Source organism: Citrus sinensis, chromosome 3, assembly GCF_022201045.2.
Source record: "Citrus sinensis cultivar Valencia sweet orange chromosome 3, DVS_A1.0, whole genome shotgun sequence".
Classification (NCBI taxonomy): domain Eukaryota; kingdom Viridiplantae; phylum Streptophyta; class Magnoliopsida; order Sapindales; family Rutaceae; genus Citrus; species Citrus sinensis.
The window spans coordinates 12,415,579-12,432,031 of NC_068558.1; the positions used below are offsets into that span (position 1 = coordinate 12,415,579).

At 32.9% G+C, this 16,453-nt stretch overlaps 1 non-coding gene and 1 pseudogene across 1 annotated transcript; one reads left to right on the forward strand and one right to left on the reverse strand.

The window, feature by feature from the left end:
• The first annotated feature begins 1,007 nt into the window (after positions 1-1,007).
• LOC127901650 (small nucleolar RNA R71) lies at positions 1,008-1,114 on the forward strand. The gene has a single exon (XR_008053894.1). It is a non-coding gene; the product is annotated as a small nucleolar RNA R71 (small nucleolar RNA).
• Positions 1,115-4,082: 2,968 nt separating this feature from the next.
• LOC102610393 (cysteine-rich receptor-like protein kinase 10) lies at positions 4,083-7,392 on the reverse strand (annotated as a pseudogene).
• Between the last annotated feature and the right edge of the window lie 9,061 nt (positions 7,393-16,453).

Below are 16,453 nucleotides of genomic sequence, written 5' to 3' on the forward strand. Positions count from 1 at the left end.
TTTGTTAACCTTTGAGGAAAAGGAGCCTTGGGAATGTTAGCTGGTGGGCCACTCTTTTCTGGATCATTTACTGATGAGTCTTGTGATGGAACTAGATCTGAAGAAGTGGGCTCAGATGTCTTTCTTGTTTGAACCTCCACCTTGTTGTCAAATAATTTTCCTCTTCTCAAGGTCATAACAGATTTTACTTCTTTATGCTGATGGCTTGAACTTACTCCAACTTCATGCACTCTTTTAGGATTGGGAATTGGTTGACTTGGGAATTTTTCTTTTTCTCTCTCAGCTACAGTAGTTGCTAATTGACCCAATTGATGTTCAAGCTTTAGAATAGCTTGAGTGTTTGACTGAAAAGCTTGTTGGGTTGACTGAATGAATCTTTGAAGTGTATCCTCCAAAGAAGGTTTTCTTTGTTGGGGTGCAACAAATTGAGACATAGGTTGTTGGGCAGGAGGATATATTTGGTTAGGAGGGACAAATTGTTGATTGGGCAAGTTAAATTGTTGTCCTCCTTGGTTTGACAAAGGTTGATTTTGCTTACAAGAAAAATTAGGGTGATTCCTCCAATTAGGATTATATGTGGGTGAATATAGATTATTGGAGGTTTTCTCATATGATTGTAAGGCATGTACCTGCTCAGAATAAGCCTCTTGATGCGCTGCATGAGACAAGTTAGAACAAAGAGCACAAATCTCATTAGCTACATTAGGATGATGTTTCGTTGATTGGTTCAGAGCTAAAGCATCTACTTTCTTAGAAAGTGTAGCTAGAGTGGATTTCACATCAAAATCATCCTTAACTTCATATAACCCCTTTCTAGAAACTTGAGATGATTTTTCCCTTTGATTTGAAAAATCTCACTGTTGAGAATTCTCAGAAAGTGAATTAACGAAATCCCATGCAACCCCTTCATGTAAGTTCAAAAATCTCTCACCATTCATAGATCTATCACATGACGATTCGACATGGTTAAACAATTATAAAAGCATTGTATAAGTCTCCATTTCTCAAAACCATGGTGAGGACACTTGAGGAGTAAATCACTAAATCTTTCCCAACACTCATAAAATTGCTCACTCTCTCTTTGATAAAAATCACTTATCTCTCTCCTAAGGGCATTTGTTTTAGACATAGGGAAAACTTAGTGAGAAACTTATTACTCAATTCATCCCACGTAGTAATAGAGCCAGCAGGAAGTGAATTCCCAAGCTTTTGCTTTGTCTTTTAACGAGAAAGGGAACATACGTAGTCTAATTGATTCATCATTAAAATTTTGAAAACAGAATGTAGAGCATACGTCAAGAAATTCCTTAATGTGCAAATATGGATCTTCTCTCTCTAACCCATGGAAAGATGGTAAAAATTGAATGACAGAGGGCCTGAGTTCAAAGTGTATTGTTGTGGTTTGTGGCAACACAATACAAGATGGTTGGTTGGCTACAAGTGGTGAAAAATATTCTCTAAGGGTTTTCTCTGCTTGCACTGGTGGAAGTATTGACAATAGTCTATTTGGGTCATCTATCACTTTTAAAGAACTATCTAGACTACTTTCAATTTTTGACTTTTTTTTTACCAAACGATTTGTTGAATCGCGTTCCCAAAGGCTCATAAACTAACTAGACAAAAGAAGAAAAATAAAACAATAATAATAAAAAAAATTTAAATAAAAGAAATCAAACAACCAACACAATGAATTCAAAGTAAAAATAAATAATCTTTTTATATAAAAAATTAAATAAAAAAAATAAAAGACAACCTAAATTATAACTAGTGGAAGAATTAAATCAACCTAGATTAAACTGACTTTCTGACACAATCCCTGGCAATGGCACCAAAAACTTATTGTGAAAATTTTAATATACTGCAAACGCACGAATCTAGAAATAGAATAGTGATAACGAGGTCGATCTCACATGGATTGTTATAAATTGAAAAGTCTAATTTAAATCTAAAATTAATATTAATTCTAACCTAGTTGAGCAAATTGAGTTTTAAAAGAAATTAAACTAATTAAACTAAGAAATAATTAAAGTAAATGAGAGACAAAAATTACCAAGGTTTCAGAATCCACCACTATTCAACTAGTACATATCTAATTATTAATTAATCCCCAATTTTAGAGTGACAACTCGAAATCAATCTATGTCATCTCATAAATATAACAATTAAACCCAATTAAAATTAATCTTGTGTAGGTTCTTTTTCTGCTTAATAGTATGATATCTAAGCGTCTCATGTAAACATATTGAATAACAAAGAGTCAAAGTTTTCCTAAGTACTTTGTGTAAACAATTTAATGAAAGACACAAAATCAAAGATAATCATGTATAAACTTTATAGATCCAAGTATAGATTTAATCGAATATCACTCCTAACAATCAATAATGCATGACAGAATTAATGAAAAGATTTTAACAACATCCAATTAATCATGTGAAATAAAAACCATAATTATTAAAGAACATGTATAGGGAATTAAATAAATAAAAAGATAATTATTTCATTCAATAAGATTTCATCCTTAACCTCAGTATAAAAAAATTAACTAAACATATTTGAATTGAGATCAACAAAATAAATAAATTCAGCCATGGAAAGCCGAATTGTTGCTGCTCTCGCTATTCTTCTTCTCTGGCGGCTACTCCCCAAAAGCCAAAGTTTAGCTTTCTTATATAGGGACCTGTCTATGTTACAGATTCTGTAACAAACATCTCCCGTCATCCCACCATCCGATTTTCTTTTGTTTAGTTTCTCACTCCACATCCAACCACATCCAACGGCTGATGCTGCAGTCTGTACCTTACAGATTCTGTAACGTAGTTTTGTCCCTTATATAGCCTTTAAAATGGGCCCCACGGACTTTTCCAACTCTTAAGCCAAAGGCCAAGCCTTTTAAGTTGCTTTGGCTTCACTCATGTACTGGGCACTTGGAATTTTCATTCCTTTTTCCATTTATGAAAGCCAAGTGCGGGTCCTTCTTAAAGCTAAAATCAATTTCTCTCCTTTGTCCGCATGTGCATGATGAATTAATTTATTGAAGTCGGTTTCTTGACTTTCACATGCATGTATGTCTAATTGCTTTCAAAAATCAATTAATCTTTAATGCTTCTAAAATTAAGCTCTTTTATACTTTTTTTTATTCATAATTTCAAATTAATTTGCTAGTCAATAAAACAATTCAATTAATTAAAAATAAGAAACAAAAATAACTAATAAATATATAATAAATGATAAAATATGTATATAAATTATGAACATCAAGCAGCATTTAATAAATTGATTAGTTTCACTTTCATCCTATGATATATGTTTTAAGATTATCTTTTTGGTACACAGTCAATTTCAACAGAATAGAATATTGCTGTTACATGTATATCCTCTCCGACTAGAGAAGAACTAGCCGGTCCAATGGCCTTTTGTTTGCCATCTATGGTTCTTCTCAAAACTTTTTATTTTTATTGAAAAAAAAAACTCAATCAAGAGGGAGCTTCATTAAAGAAGAAAAAAACAAAGATATGAAAGGGGAGTTCGAATGACCCCTAGATTAAACGAGAACAAGACAAAGCAGAAAAGCTTCCTCATTAGCCAGATCATTTATATATCAAATGAACTTAGATTATATTTATGGGTCTTGCTGAGTTATAACCAATGTAACTTGTCCGTGTAACACGGTAGTGGGCCCCATTGTTTTTTTACTAATTTTTACGGGGTTGTAATTTACGTGGGCTGTGATGTAGCAAAAACCCTTTATTTATTATGGAGCTCTCAAATATCAATTAAATATAATTCTTTTTTCGAGTTTGATGTGATTGGATTCAATTTCTAAAAAAGAAAAGCCTCTTTTGATGGAATAGAGCTGCGCTGTGGAAGCCTAAATGAGTTTTTAACTTAATTCAATATCAATTGCGTTTGCCAGTGCTGCACTGTGTCAGACCAGCTACGTCACAATAGTCCTAAACAGAACCTAAACCTCTTGTTTTAAAGAAATAATGTAAAGCAGTAAAAGTAGGTTACTCTTTTGAAGGTGTAAAGACGGAAATAAAGTAGTTTGGCCAGTTTTTAATAAAAGAAATTTATATAGACTAATTACTTCACAATGTATTGAACGTTATTTTACCATCCATGAGTGCAAGTTGCTATTTCACTCGTTCACAAAATAGGGACTCATGAATTAATTATTACATATGTAAAATCCACACATCACATTTTGTTAAAAGTACAAGCAAATGCGAAATAACACTGTTTATGGCAAGAGAGGCACCAGCCGAGTGCATAATCAAACTCATTCGTTGCCTGAATCACCTTGGCAAAAGATTAGAAATTGTTAAGCCATTGGCAGAGCAATTATTATTGTTGCAATGACCATCCGTAACTCTTCCAATAGAAAAGGCAGGTTTTTGAGGCTGGGGAAGAGTGACGGTCTCACCCTTCAACATTGGCGCAACAGATGACATGGTAGGTCTGTCAAATGCATCCTCTTGAACACACAACAATCCAATATGAATGTATCTTGAAAATTCATCATCTGAAAAACTTGTATCCGTCAACAATGGATCAACCAGCTCCAATACATTCCCTTCATTCCAGAGATGCCATGCCTGAATCGTGTTAGAGGATTAACAATTTTGCAGTCATAAATTTAAATTCCTGAAATAAAGTGATCATTCTTTATTGTAGATAAATTTACATAGGCTAGGAGTTGATTGGACCCTGCGTTTCTCCTTCCAGTTATAATCTCAATCAAGAGTACTCCGAAGCTAAAAACATCAGACTTCTTGGAATACAATCCCTCCATTGCATATTCCGGAGCCATATATCCACTATTCACCAAAAAGAAAGATGTCACATAAATTATTCCAAATCTCTATATATATATATATATATATAGACACACCGAGAGTCCCTTAAACCAATCTACAGAATTTTTTTTTTTTGGTCAGCGTGATGGCTGGCGACGGATTTTCAATCAGTTCGGGCAATAGATTGTCTTCCACCCATTATCCAGTTTGAGAACAAAGAGAATTAAAGGCGATGATTTGGATTGATTTTGACGGAAAATGTTAATTTCGATAGTTTCAATAGAAAGAGTTTTGGTAAATGTATCAATAATACAAATTATTTATTGAGAATAATATATTTGACTTGAGACCTACTTAGTATTAAGGTGTTGTATTTTTTTGTCGTGAAGAAAAATTAGTTTTGATTTCATCGTAAAAATATGAGATAAAATTAATTAATTAGCTTCAAAACCACAACAATGTAACCATTTTAAGACATAGTTACCCAACCATAATACCAAATAAGCCTTTAATGATAACTATAAGATTTTTCACTTACTATGTTCCAACTATTCTGACAGTATTAGCTTCACCTTCACTTTCGGCGAATATCCTTGCCATTCCGAAATCTGAGATCTTTGAGTTCATGTCGGAGTCCAACAACACATTACTAGCTTTTAGGTCTCTGTGAACAATTCTAAGTCGAGAATCCTCATGAAGGTAGAGCATTCCCTTGGCAATTCCATTTACAATATTAGTACGTTTGCTCCAACACAGTATCCCACGTTTCCTTGGATCTACCAATCAAAAGTTACAGGAAGAGGAATGAATCAAGGTTCTTAGAAATCTTTAAGGCAATAGTAAAGGAAAAAGAAAAGCGCATACCAAAAAGGATTGCATCAAGACTGCCGTTTGGCATAAATTCATAGACAAGCAGCTTTTCATCTCCATCAACACAAAAGCCCAGAAGCTTGACGAGATTTTTGTGCTGTAGTTTCAATATAAGTAGCACTTCATTTGTGAATTCTGCAGTGCCCTGCTCAGAACAGCTGGAGAGTCTCTTCACTGCTACTTCCTTTCCATCACTTAATACACCCTGCAATTTTTATTTTTTATTTTTAATGCATATTAGTGGGTATTTTTTTTTTCAATATTTTTTAAAATAATACTGATACCTTGTATACAGGACCAAAACCACCTTGTCCTAGGATATTTGAATCAGAGAAGTTACTGGTTGCCAAATTTAATGTTTCCAGATCAATAAAGAAGTCCTGAGCTTTTAGATCATTATCTCTCCCCTGAACATGTTGATAATGGAAATCTGTGTCGTTTGCATCACCAATTTTATGTAACTGAATCTGCTTTCTAGCAGTACCCTTCCCTGAGAAGCACAAAAAAAAAAAAAAAATGAAAGCACTAAATGCATAAAAATAAACTAAAGGTTATTACAGCTGACGCCAGAACAGAAAAATATAGCTAGAAATGTAGAAATTTTCCGATAAAATCTTTACTTTTCCGGGTTATTTTTTTGGTTGCAAAAAAGTAGCCGGTGGAAGCAAAGACTACCAGCAGAAGTGCTACCACACTGGCTAGAACGATAATCATCCACATCTTCCTTTGCTTGCCTGCATATATATTTGAGACCATAAATGAAATACTACATTAAGCTCCATTTTCTTCATACACCACCAACACCGGTTAAGAAAATAATTCTTATCCTGAAATAAACTACTTACCTCCCCCAGATGCTTGGTTTCCAGCTAAGATAGATGGTTCTGTGGCACCTTTGTAAAAGGCATATAATTCATACCTCAGATAGCAGTTACGACTAAGAAGTCGTGCTCCTCTTGAAAAATAGCAGCAAGATAAAATATCTGCTGTAGCATTGTGGAGGCATGTAATACAATCATCAGCAGGTAAATCTTTGGTGCATTGAACTAGAGCATAGAAAGTGTCTGAATTTGTGAAGGGTACTTCATCAGTAGCATACATTTCAAAAGGATCAAAAGCTGACAGTTTGGTGATCAGATCACTCAGAGTATTGTTCACAACAGATCTATACCTCTCTGGTTCTGATATATTTAATCTATTGTATTAGGAATGTTTCCTGAGACATCCAATTGACCAAAGAAATTTTGGTAAGCGTAGCGCAATTGACAGACCTCTTCCCACACAATTGCTTCGGTTTTGTTTGGACAAAGTTTGCTAATGTCTTGCGAGGCTGTGGTTATGCAGTCGTTGCAAGTTTCAGCTGAAATATAGTTGAGGCACATGTAGAGACCATAGACTCTATCCGAGTCATTCCCAAAAGAAGCGTTGGAAAACTTGGCTGCATTAGCATTTGAGGCTAAAGAAGTGAGAACATTTTGGAGGTTATCGTCGATTGTGCTAGCGCGTGCAGAACCGGCAGTACTGGTTGAACAAATATTATAGGGAGGACTATCGCCAATAGCAAGATCATGAAGATTGGCCGTGAGACAATAAATTAGAATTAATTGAATGGCTTTATGAACCATTCTTGCCTTTGAAACCCCCGTACAATAATTTTTTTATTTCTTTTCAGCTAAAACCGCTCTTGAGCTACCTATTTATGGCGCTTCAACCACTTAGTTCATGGTATTTTCTTGGAAGAATTCTTAGAGAAAAAATATATTAATCATTTTCCAGTAATGGGCCTATAAATTAATTGAAATTTTGAACGAGTAAAAGTTTAACTTTACTAGGGTGGGTCTACTTAACAAACCCATCATCATCATTTAAAATTTCATGTTTTACTTAGCAAATCCTACTTAATACTTATTATACCATTATTGAACAAAATTATTATAATTTCGCAAATTTTTTTTTTCATGTTTCTTCATCCTTTTCCATCTCTATAATTATTTATGGATCTCTCTCCATTATTATAAATGTTAAAGTTTCACTCTCAAATTCATTTTTTCCATCTGTTGTTTCTTGTCTCGTTAACCTCTAAATGTATTTCTATAAATCACGCCAAATAATAAAATCTTTCTCCACCATTATTTATTTGTTCTATATTTTCTCACACGTGAATATAGAAATCTTTACAAAAAAACCTACCTGAGTAATAATAAATTGAGTTAGAAAGAACTTATTAACTAAATCCAACTTCCTTCAATTCATTCCACTAGCATGTGAGAAACAAAATTCGAATTCTAGCATATCTAAACTTAGAAGCAATGCCAGATCAAGCAAGCAAACAACTTTCATTCCTCTTGCACTTTCCTTCTTTCATTGACAAAGAACGTCCTTCAAGTTGTTTTTATTTGTGATTCCAATTAATTTAATACCATTGAATATGATTCAATCAATACTTATTGAACAAAGCGAGGGCATAATACAAAAGAGATCAAAATGGAAAGAATAATCTTCTTTTTTTAATTTAACTATATTATCTCGTCTATAATTATAATTTATTTTTAGGACATTTTAATAATAAAATAATCATTAAATATAAAAAAAATATTTTGGTGGATTCAAGTATTCTCATCCTAAAAAAAGGTGGTAGGACTTTAAACGATTTGATTGTAGCTTCTCGGAAAGGGGTACTACAATAAACAATCGGTTAGTCTGACTTGAATTGATTTGATGTCTGGACTGATATATATACTTAAGATGCATGCATTGACTGGAAAAAAAATTAGCGAGAAGATAACATCAGACTAAACTAGCTAGTAGTAATTTCCAAAACGACAATGACAATAACCTAATTGTAATAAACTTCAGACTGACTTTTAATAAACAATAAGTCAATTTAGAATTTTTGTTGCAACTTGCAAGGCAAAGTAGTTAATTTCAACATGTAATGCAAGACCCATCCATATACAAACAAAAAGAAGCACTATAAGAAAAAAAATAATAAATAACGAGAAAAAAATCAGGAGATGGATAATAGAGAATTTATCTATCATCTATGCACCTATCACTAATTTATGATAGATTTAAAACCATCATGAAATCTATGATAGATGTTTTGAGTCACGAGTTTGTCACACCTTAATTTAAAGATAAATTCAATTTTTTTTTTTGAATTTTTAGCATTATTTTGTTGTTTTTGGCACGAAAATTTGTATATTTTATTTTTATATTATTTATGAACATTATTTTGAATTTTACTATTATTTGAACTATACTATTATTATTATTATTATTTGCCACAAATTTCTTTTCAGAAATAAAATTTAATTAAAAATGTAATGAATAACAGTATATATGAAATTTAATATATAATCAAATTACAATATCCATTTAGTCGTACAAACTACAACAACCCCAATAGTTGAAATATTTAAACTACATCAACCCAAATTCTAAAAGATATCCCAAGTAATCACCCAAAATACTTGTACCAAAGTTTAGTATATTCTATTGGTAAAACCTTCATCAACTACAAGATCCAAATTCGCTAGTAATTGAAAACAAAAAGAACACAAATGCTGCACAAGGAAAGTAAAAGAGAAGAAATAACTATCAGTTTCCGCATATGTAATTAATAAATGTAATTACCCTCATAATATGTCATTACGCATCTCCAAGAAGTGTTGTATATCTAAAAACATTTTATGAATCTTGCAAGTTTTATTAACATGTACATTCCCATAATGATCATTTTGATGATAACAAACACGTTTTAAAATTGACTAAGTTTGAAGAAGTCTTTAATCAGATCAAAATACTGAAGTTGAATAATGATTTGAGCTTAGAATAACTTTCTGGAAACAAATAGATTCATGTTAACTTAGAAAACAACTAACCAATTGCCTGGAGGCAAGATTTCATCAATTCTGGATGAAATCGGCTAACCATTAGTGGAAAAACGGCTAACTGACATTGTATGGGACTGGAGTTTAGTTTCTGGATGCTAATGACAGACCATTTATCATAAAACGGTAAGCCGACAACTTCTTGCAGGTCACTGAACACTAACGGCAATCCGATATCTAGAAAATAGTGATCCGTCAATTTGAAAATATAGCATAACGATCAGTTGCTCAAGTCAAAATAGCAATCCGACAACAGTTAACAGCGATTTGATAATGTGCAGAAAATCAATAATGTTTTCAGCTCTAATTACAAAAAGACTCAATCAAATTCAAATTAGCAACGAGATTCTACAATTATCATTGAGCTTACTATTGACTATTCAATCTCTTGAACTTTAACTTGTCATAATTTTTTTTATTAAATCACACTTTGAGCTTTCATTTGTAAATACATACATTGTGTGAGGAAAACTCTTTGTAATCTTTATTTAAAAATCAAATTTGAGCGATTATAAGTTGAGAAACAATTGGGTTAAGAAATTTAAGATAATATCTTGTTGTAAAGGTTGATTGACACCTGTGAAGTGAATTGTAAGAGTTCTTGAAGCCTTGGAGGCATGGTTAGTGGAATCCTTAAGCCTGACGAGCTTGGAGGCATGGACGTAAGCAGGGTTTGGCCGAACCACGTAAAAATCTCTGTGTTTGATTCTCTCTTCCCTTCTCTCTTTATATTTTGATTGCTTTACTTATTAATTATTGTTTTGTATTTGTTTTATATTTGTATTGATTTTTATTCAAGCACTGCACAAATTTTAGAAACACAATTCACCTCGTCTCTTAAGTTGTATAGTCACTATTTCAAGTTTCATGTCATTCATCAATAATGAAATTATTGAAATTGTTCCTAAAATAAGCACAAATTTAAAATTTTTAAGCATGAACTGATCTTTTTATTAAATAGAAAATAGGCTCTCTCTCGCAAACTTATAACATATATGTCAGAAAAGAATATTGGCAATCCATCACAATGACAACAGCATAATATAGAAGTGTGGCTTTTGCATACATACTGAAATTATATCACTTAAGAAAGCCAGAATGTGGCTTATGGAGCAAATGCAACAAGTGAGAGATTGAAACTGAAACTTGTAGCAAGCTCGTGAAGACCAATAGTCTAAAAAACGAGAAAGTACATGATCCAACTAGAAGATATACAACAGAAACAAAGCTGCAGAAAAGTGGAAACTTCTCTTTTAATTATATAAGGGATAGAGTTTTTTATTAAGGCAAGGTTAGGATGAAATGGGTGAGTGTAGCAAAAGATTGTAGTCATCCACAGGGATATAGTAAAAGTATACTTGGATATGGGAAATAATTATAGACCTACTTGTTAAGTATGTTGAAGATGACATTTAAGTAAGTAGGTAGAAAAAAAATAAAAGTGGCTTATAGATATAGGAACATTAAAAGTAGCTAAAACTATTCTCTATGAATACACAATTTATATACGTAAGGCATCAAGTGAAAGCAACTAAAAATTTAAGTGCATGTTGCAAATTTAATTATCTATGAAGTAATTAAGAAAATAGTCTCCTAATGGCAAAATTCAATTAAGCAATCCCAAATTCCACCATGATTATTAAAATTTTATTAGCTTAACACTTAAAGAAAAAGAATCCACTGACTAGTGCATGAGATCATCACCGAAGCTCTTTGATGTCACCTTTGCATACCTGTAGTCCTATCAAAATTTAGTTGGTCCAAATGAAAAAAAAAGGGTCAAATCAATTATAATGACAGATCTTTGTAGTTACTGCTAAGTTTGGTATTTATAAATTAATTATGTAATAACGGTTGTTACATAAGATAATTCTTGATGTAGGACGTTAATTTAGGATTCTATAATTTTTATTATTTTAGGATTTTTTATTTTAATTAGAATCAATTATATTATGTGTCTTAATCTTTTATTTTTATTATAATTGTGATTTAGTTTCTCGTTTAAAGTTAGCTTAGAGAAGTAACTTACTCTATTATAAATAGAGAGGCCTTTATTGTAACTTCAATTTCAATTATTCAATAAAACCTCTTTTTCTATTTCCCTTTGGGATTTTTTGTTGAAATCTCTTTTATAGAATTGTTTGGACTAGAGCATCATCTAATCTCGCTTTAAGCATTATTAAAAAACTCATTGAGTCATTTTGACTAGAACAGAACTAACCATGCCTCGATTGGAGCATAAGCCAATCGCGTTTGCTTGGTCCAGTACTAAAACAATATCTAGTGTTTCCTACCTTATCAATTTCGCTTTTCTACGCCCACTCTATTAGTTGGTATTAGAGAAGTTTTTTGTGAATCTCAGAGCTTTCTTGGCTACCTACAACCATCCCATTAAATCCACCAATAAAATAACAAAACCAAAAACCAAAAAATCATAAAAATTCAAAATTTAAAAAGCTAGCCATTGTCCCCTCCACCACTACTTCCTCTAGCAGCCACTGTAACCATCAAACTCTCCGACCATTGCACCCCAAAAGCATATCAACTTCAGCCCTTGACTGCCGCCCACAACCTCCATATGAAAGCATCCAAACCTGCGACTTTCCACAACTCAATCCACCATTATCAACTACCTTCACCGTCAGCTAACACTACCACCAAATTCGTCAGCCTCCACTAATCAAAACTTGACCAGCTTCCATGTGAACCAACCGTATAGCCGTTGCAAATCAACCAAAAATCGCGAGCTCTCTGCCCACTCGCCGCTGCAAAATAATTGCCCTTTACTGTTAGCGGACACCACCATCAGACTCCTCTCTAGCCACACATCCAAAACCAATCATCAATCACCACAAAACATTGGCCAAAAACTGCCACGAAATACCATAAGTGATGGTTGCCGAAGCCAGCAAAAATAAATAACTACTCTAAATAAATTGTATATAGTGATTGAGTAGGGTCGTGTCCACAGATATCGGTAATTATTTAAATCCTTTTAAATTGTAAAATGTAAAATGGGGGGATTGTTGACAATAATAAAAATCAAATTAAAATAACAAGAATGAAAATTAAAATTGTAATTCAAATTGGGAAAAGCTCTGGTTGAAGGAATTAACTCAGCTTGATTCGACTATTGATCATTCATTCAAATATAAATCATTACTACTTATGAATAGACCGATTATACCTACGGAGACCCTCTAATAGCCAATCTCTCCTTAACTAGTTGATAACCAAGGTACAACCATTGGTTATTTCCCTAATCAATAGACAACTCTAGATATGATCATATGGTTTAATCAATTGACAGCCTGAAAAATCATAGAGAACTAAATCCTAATCAACAAACGCATACGATGGTTCATTTAAATTAGATTATTTATTCTCACAACACAACGCACTGCTATGCTATTTGTCACAAACATTAAAATCTTCATACGATGAATCTTTTAATTAACAATAGATTAAGTTGATAATTAAATAGTGGCCAATTATCTAATTAACAAACATAATCATGACAATAATTTAGAGAACAAACAAATACCCAAAAAGCAATAAAACAATTAAAGCATAAGAAAGATCTCACAGTAATGATGAATCAAAACTTTATTAACCTTCAACCAGAATAATAGGTTTAGTTCCTCATAGAGAAAAGAGAAAAATTTAGATCTATGGTTTCTCTTTCTCTCAAAAATCTCCTCCTCTTTGTTTTTCACGTCTCTCCCCTCTTCTAGAGGTCTCCCGAAAATAAAATACTAATATCTAAAATATTATCTAAATATTAAATTCAAAATTAAAAAAATAACCAAAAAGATAAAACAAGTTAAAATAACAACTACAGGTTCTTAGTTGACAGCACGCGCCCACGCCTTATCAACAAAGTTATTCTGAAGCTCATAATTTCTCCAAGAAAACAATCATCCTCAAACATCATCTTGTAGCTCAATTTTAACACCAATCAATAGAATTACAACTACAAAAATAAAACACAAGTAAATCACTATTATTAAGTGCAAAACATCAATATTAAAGGAAGTAAACAATGCAAAACTAGTGCATAAATTGCCCTCTAACAAATTCCCCCACACCAAGATAATGCTTGTCCTCAAGCATATAACTCAAGACTAATCCCAAATCTCCACTCAATTCTCATCTCAACTCATCCAAAAACAATCTTAAGCAAGCATACCTCAAGAATTTAAGTCAATCAACATTCGAGAGACAAGGATTTTAAAGCATATGATCTCATAAGCTAGTATAAAAACATTCAATCCACCAAGAAGATCCATTCAAAATTTAAGTGCAACAAGATTTAATAGCCCTCTCATTGACTTCACTCCATGCACTCAAAGTGTTTAGGGTATCATTTATGCACTCAAATCAAATCAAAGAATGCTATTACCATAAGCTTGCTCATATATCACATCTCAATACACAAAACATGAATTAAATACAAAAATCTTAAGGGTCTTAAAAAGGTTGTAACAGGGTTAAATGGGTTAAATGAAAAAGAAAGGTTTATGAAAGAAAAAGAGATCAAAATGAGAAGAATGAACTCATTGAATGAACTTTATAATATCAAAACGCTTATTTCTACTCAAGTCGCCAAGAATGTAAACACTTTTTTTCTCTTTTTTTTTCTTTTTTTCTTTTTTTTTATTTTTTTTATTTTTTTCTCACAGTAATGGTGAACCAAACACAAGAAATGAACCTTGCACAATTTAATTCAAGCATAATGCTTGTTGATCTAATTGAGAAACTTTAATTCAAGGTAGCAAGAGCAATGTATATATATCCAAACAATGAGTCCAAAAATCTCCTTAAATTGAGGCTCAAAAAGAAGGAAAATGGGTAAGTAGATGGAGAGAATTAGATGGGTAAAACAAGTGAAGAGAATGGTTAAGGCTCAAACAAAAATAACAAATAAAGGTCTTCGGGTGGAGAAAAAGAAGAAAAATGCGAAAATAGAAAAATGGAAAGTGGTTTGCCCTTATCATTTTAATGCATAAAATCCTGTAATGCGGCTTCAACATGCATAATAAAGCAAGTTCTAGAATAAACAAACTAAGATTGATATTTACATAACAAAAATAATTAGAGCAAAGTGGTTGCTCATAGGCTCAAATCCTCACAAAGTTGGTAAATTTGCCATTAAATCATGTACACTCTTCAAATGAATCAACCATCAATAGTGGTGTAGAATGAGAAGAAGTTATGAGTGATATATAAAAGGAAAAGTAAAAAGGAAAAGAAGCGAGAAAGATGTATAGAGTAATATAAAAAAGTGAAAGATAAAATGTGAGTGATGAAAGAGTATGATAAAATAAAAATAGATGTAAATAATTTGAGATAGATGGGAAAAGAGTAGTGATAAAGAAAAGAAAAAAAAATTAAGAATAATATATGAAACATACTAACTCCAAAATCATTTAAGGATGAGTAGAGTAAAAATAATACTTCCAGACATCAATAGTATAAAAATCCATCCCCCACACCAAGAACTTACATTGTCCCCAATATAAGATAATTAAAGGCAAAACATCCCTGAATTGTGAGCTTTGATCCACATAACGTCTATGGGCTTGGTGGAAATGGTAGGATAAATCCCATACTCTCAAAGTATGCGGCCAAATTCTGCTCTATCTTGTTCAGCTTGTGCTCCATTTTCTCTAACTGAATGCTCAAAGGTAGTGCAGATGTAAAAGGAATAGTTGGTGTGACAGTAGTTTCGTCGTCAAACTCGTCATCAGAGGTGTGACAGTAGTTTCGTCGTCAAACTCGCCAAATTCTGCTCTATCTTGTTCAGCTTGTGCTCCATTTTCTCTAACTGAATGCTCAAAGGTAGTGCAGATGTAAAAGGAATAGTTGGTGTGACAGTAGTTTCGTCGTCAAACTCGTCATCAGAGGTAGCACCACTCCTAGTATAAAGCTTATTTAGAATTTGAGTGGGTCCTGGTTCAGTAAACTAAAATCTCCCCTCCTTGAATTCGACCACACATGTTCTTTCAAACAAAGACATATCTAAAAATTCCTTTTTGCAAGCAAGATGTAAATCATTATTGTCAGGATCAAGCACACATAAGTTTATAGCTAACAGAGTAATGTATGGACCAAGAAATAAAGTCCTATACCTTTTAAGCACACTCTGAATTGATCTGCTAATCAAAAACCTAGATTAGGCCGCACATCATTTAACATGCAACAAATAAAATAAAACTCAGTTTTAGAGAAAACTCTCGAGTGATCTTTCTTACCTAAACAATTATATGCTAAGAACTGATGCACACATTTCAAAACAGGATCACGTAAGAAAGAGCTCTTTGATTTACTCGGGTCATAGGCATTGTGATCAAAAGATAAATTACACCAAAGACCATAAGGCTCAAAATTTTTGCTAAAGTCACAAGTTGTTCCTAAATATGCATCACTAGAAGAATAATCATCATCAATGAATCCTAAAGTCACAAGTTGTTCCTCTTTGGCATTGTTACAGTAATTTCACTCACGGGTTTTGTTTGAATGCGAAAAGCGGCAGTCCTTTGAACATAGGAGAGTGACGCGGCTGCTGACTGCGCGGGATGCAACGCTGGAGACGTGGGCTGGATATTGGATGGAGCGCGCTGCGGGATGGAGCTGAGCGTGGGCTGCTTGCAGGGTTGGTGCAGACGCGCGCTGGAGATGCGGGATGGAGCTGCGGGATGGAGCTGGGGATGCGGATGCAATTGGGGGGTTGTTGGTTGCGTGGCTGGGGACGTGGCTGGTGCTGCACGCTAGGGATTAAAATCCTAAAAAAATCTTCTTTTTTTTTAATTTTTTTCAAATAAAAAAAAACCTTATTATTTTTGATTTTTTTAATGATACTAAAAACTAAAAGAGACACTTGAGACACTAAAA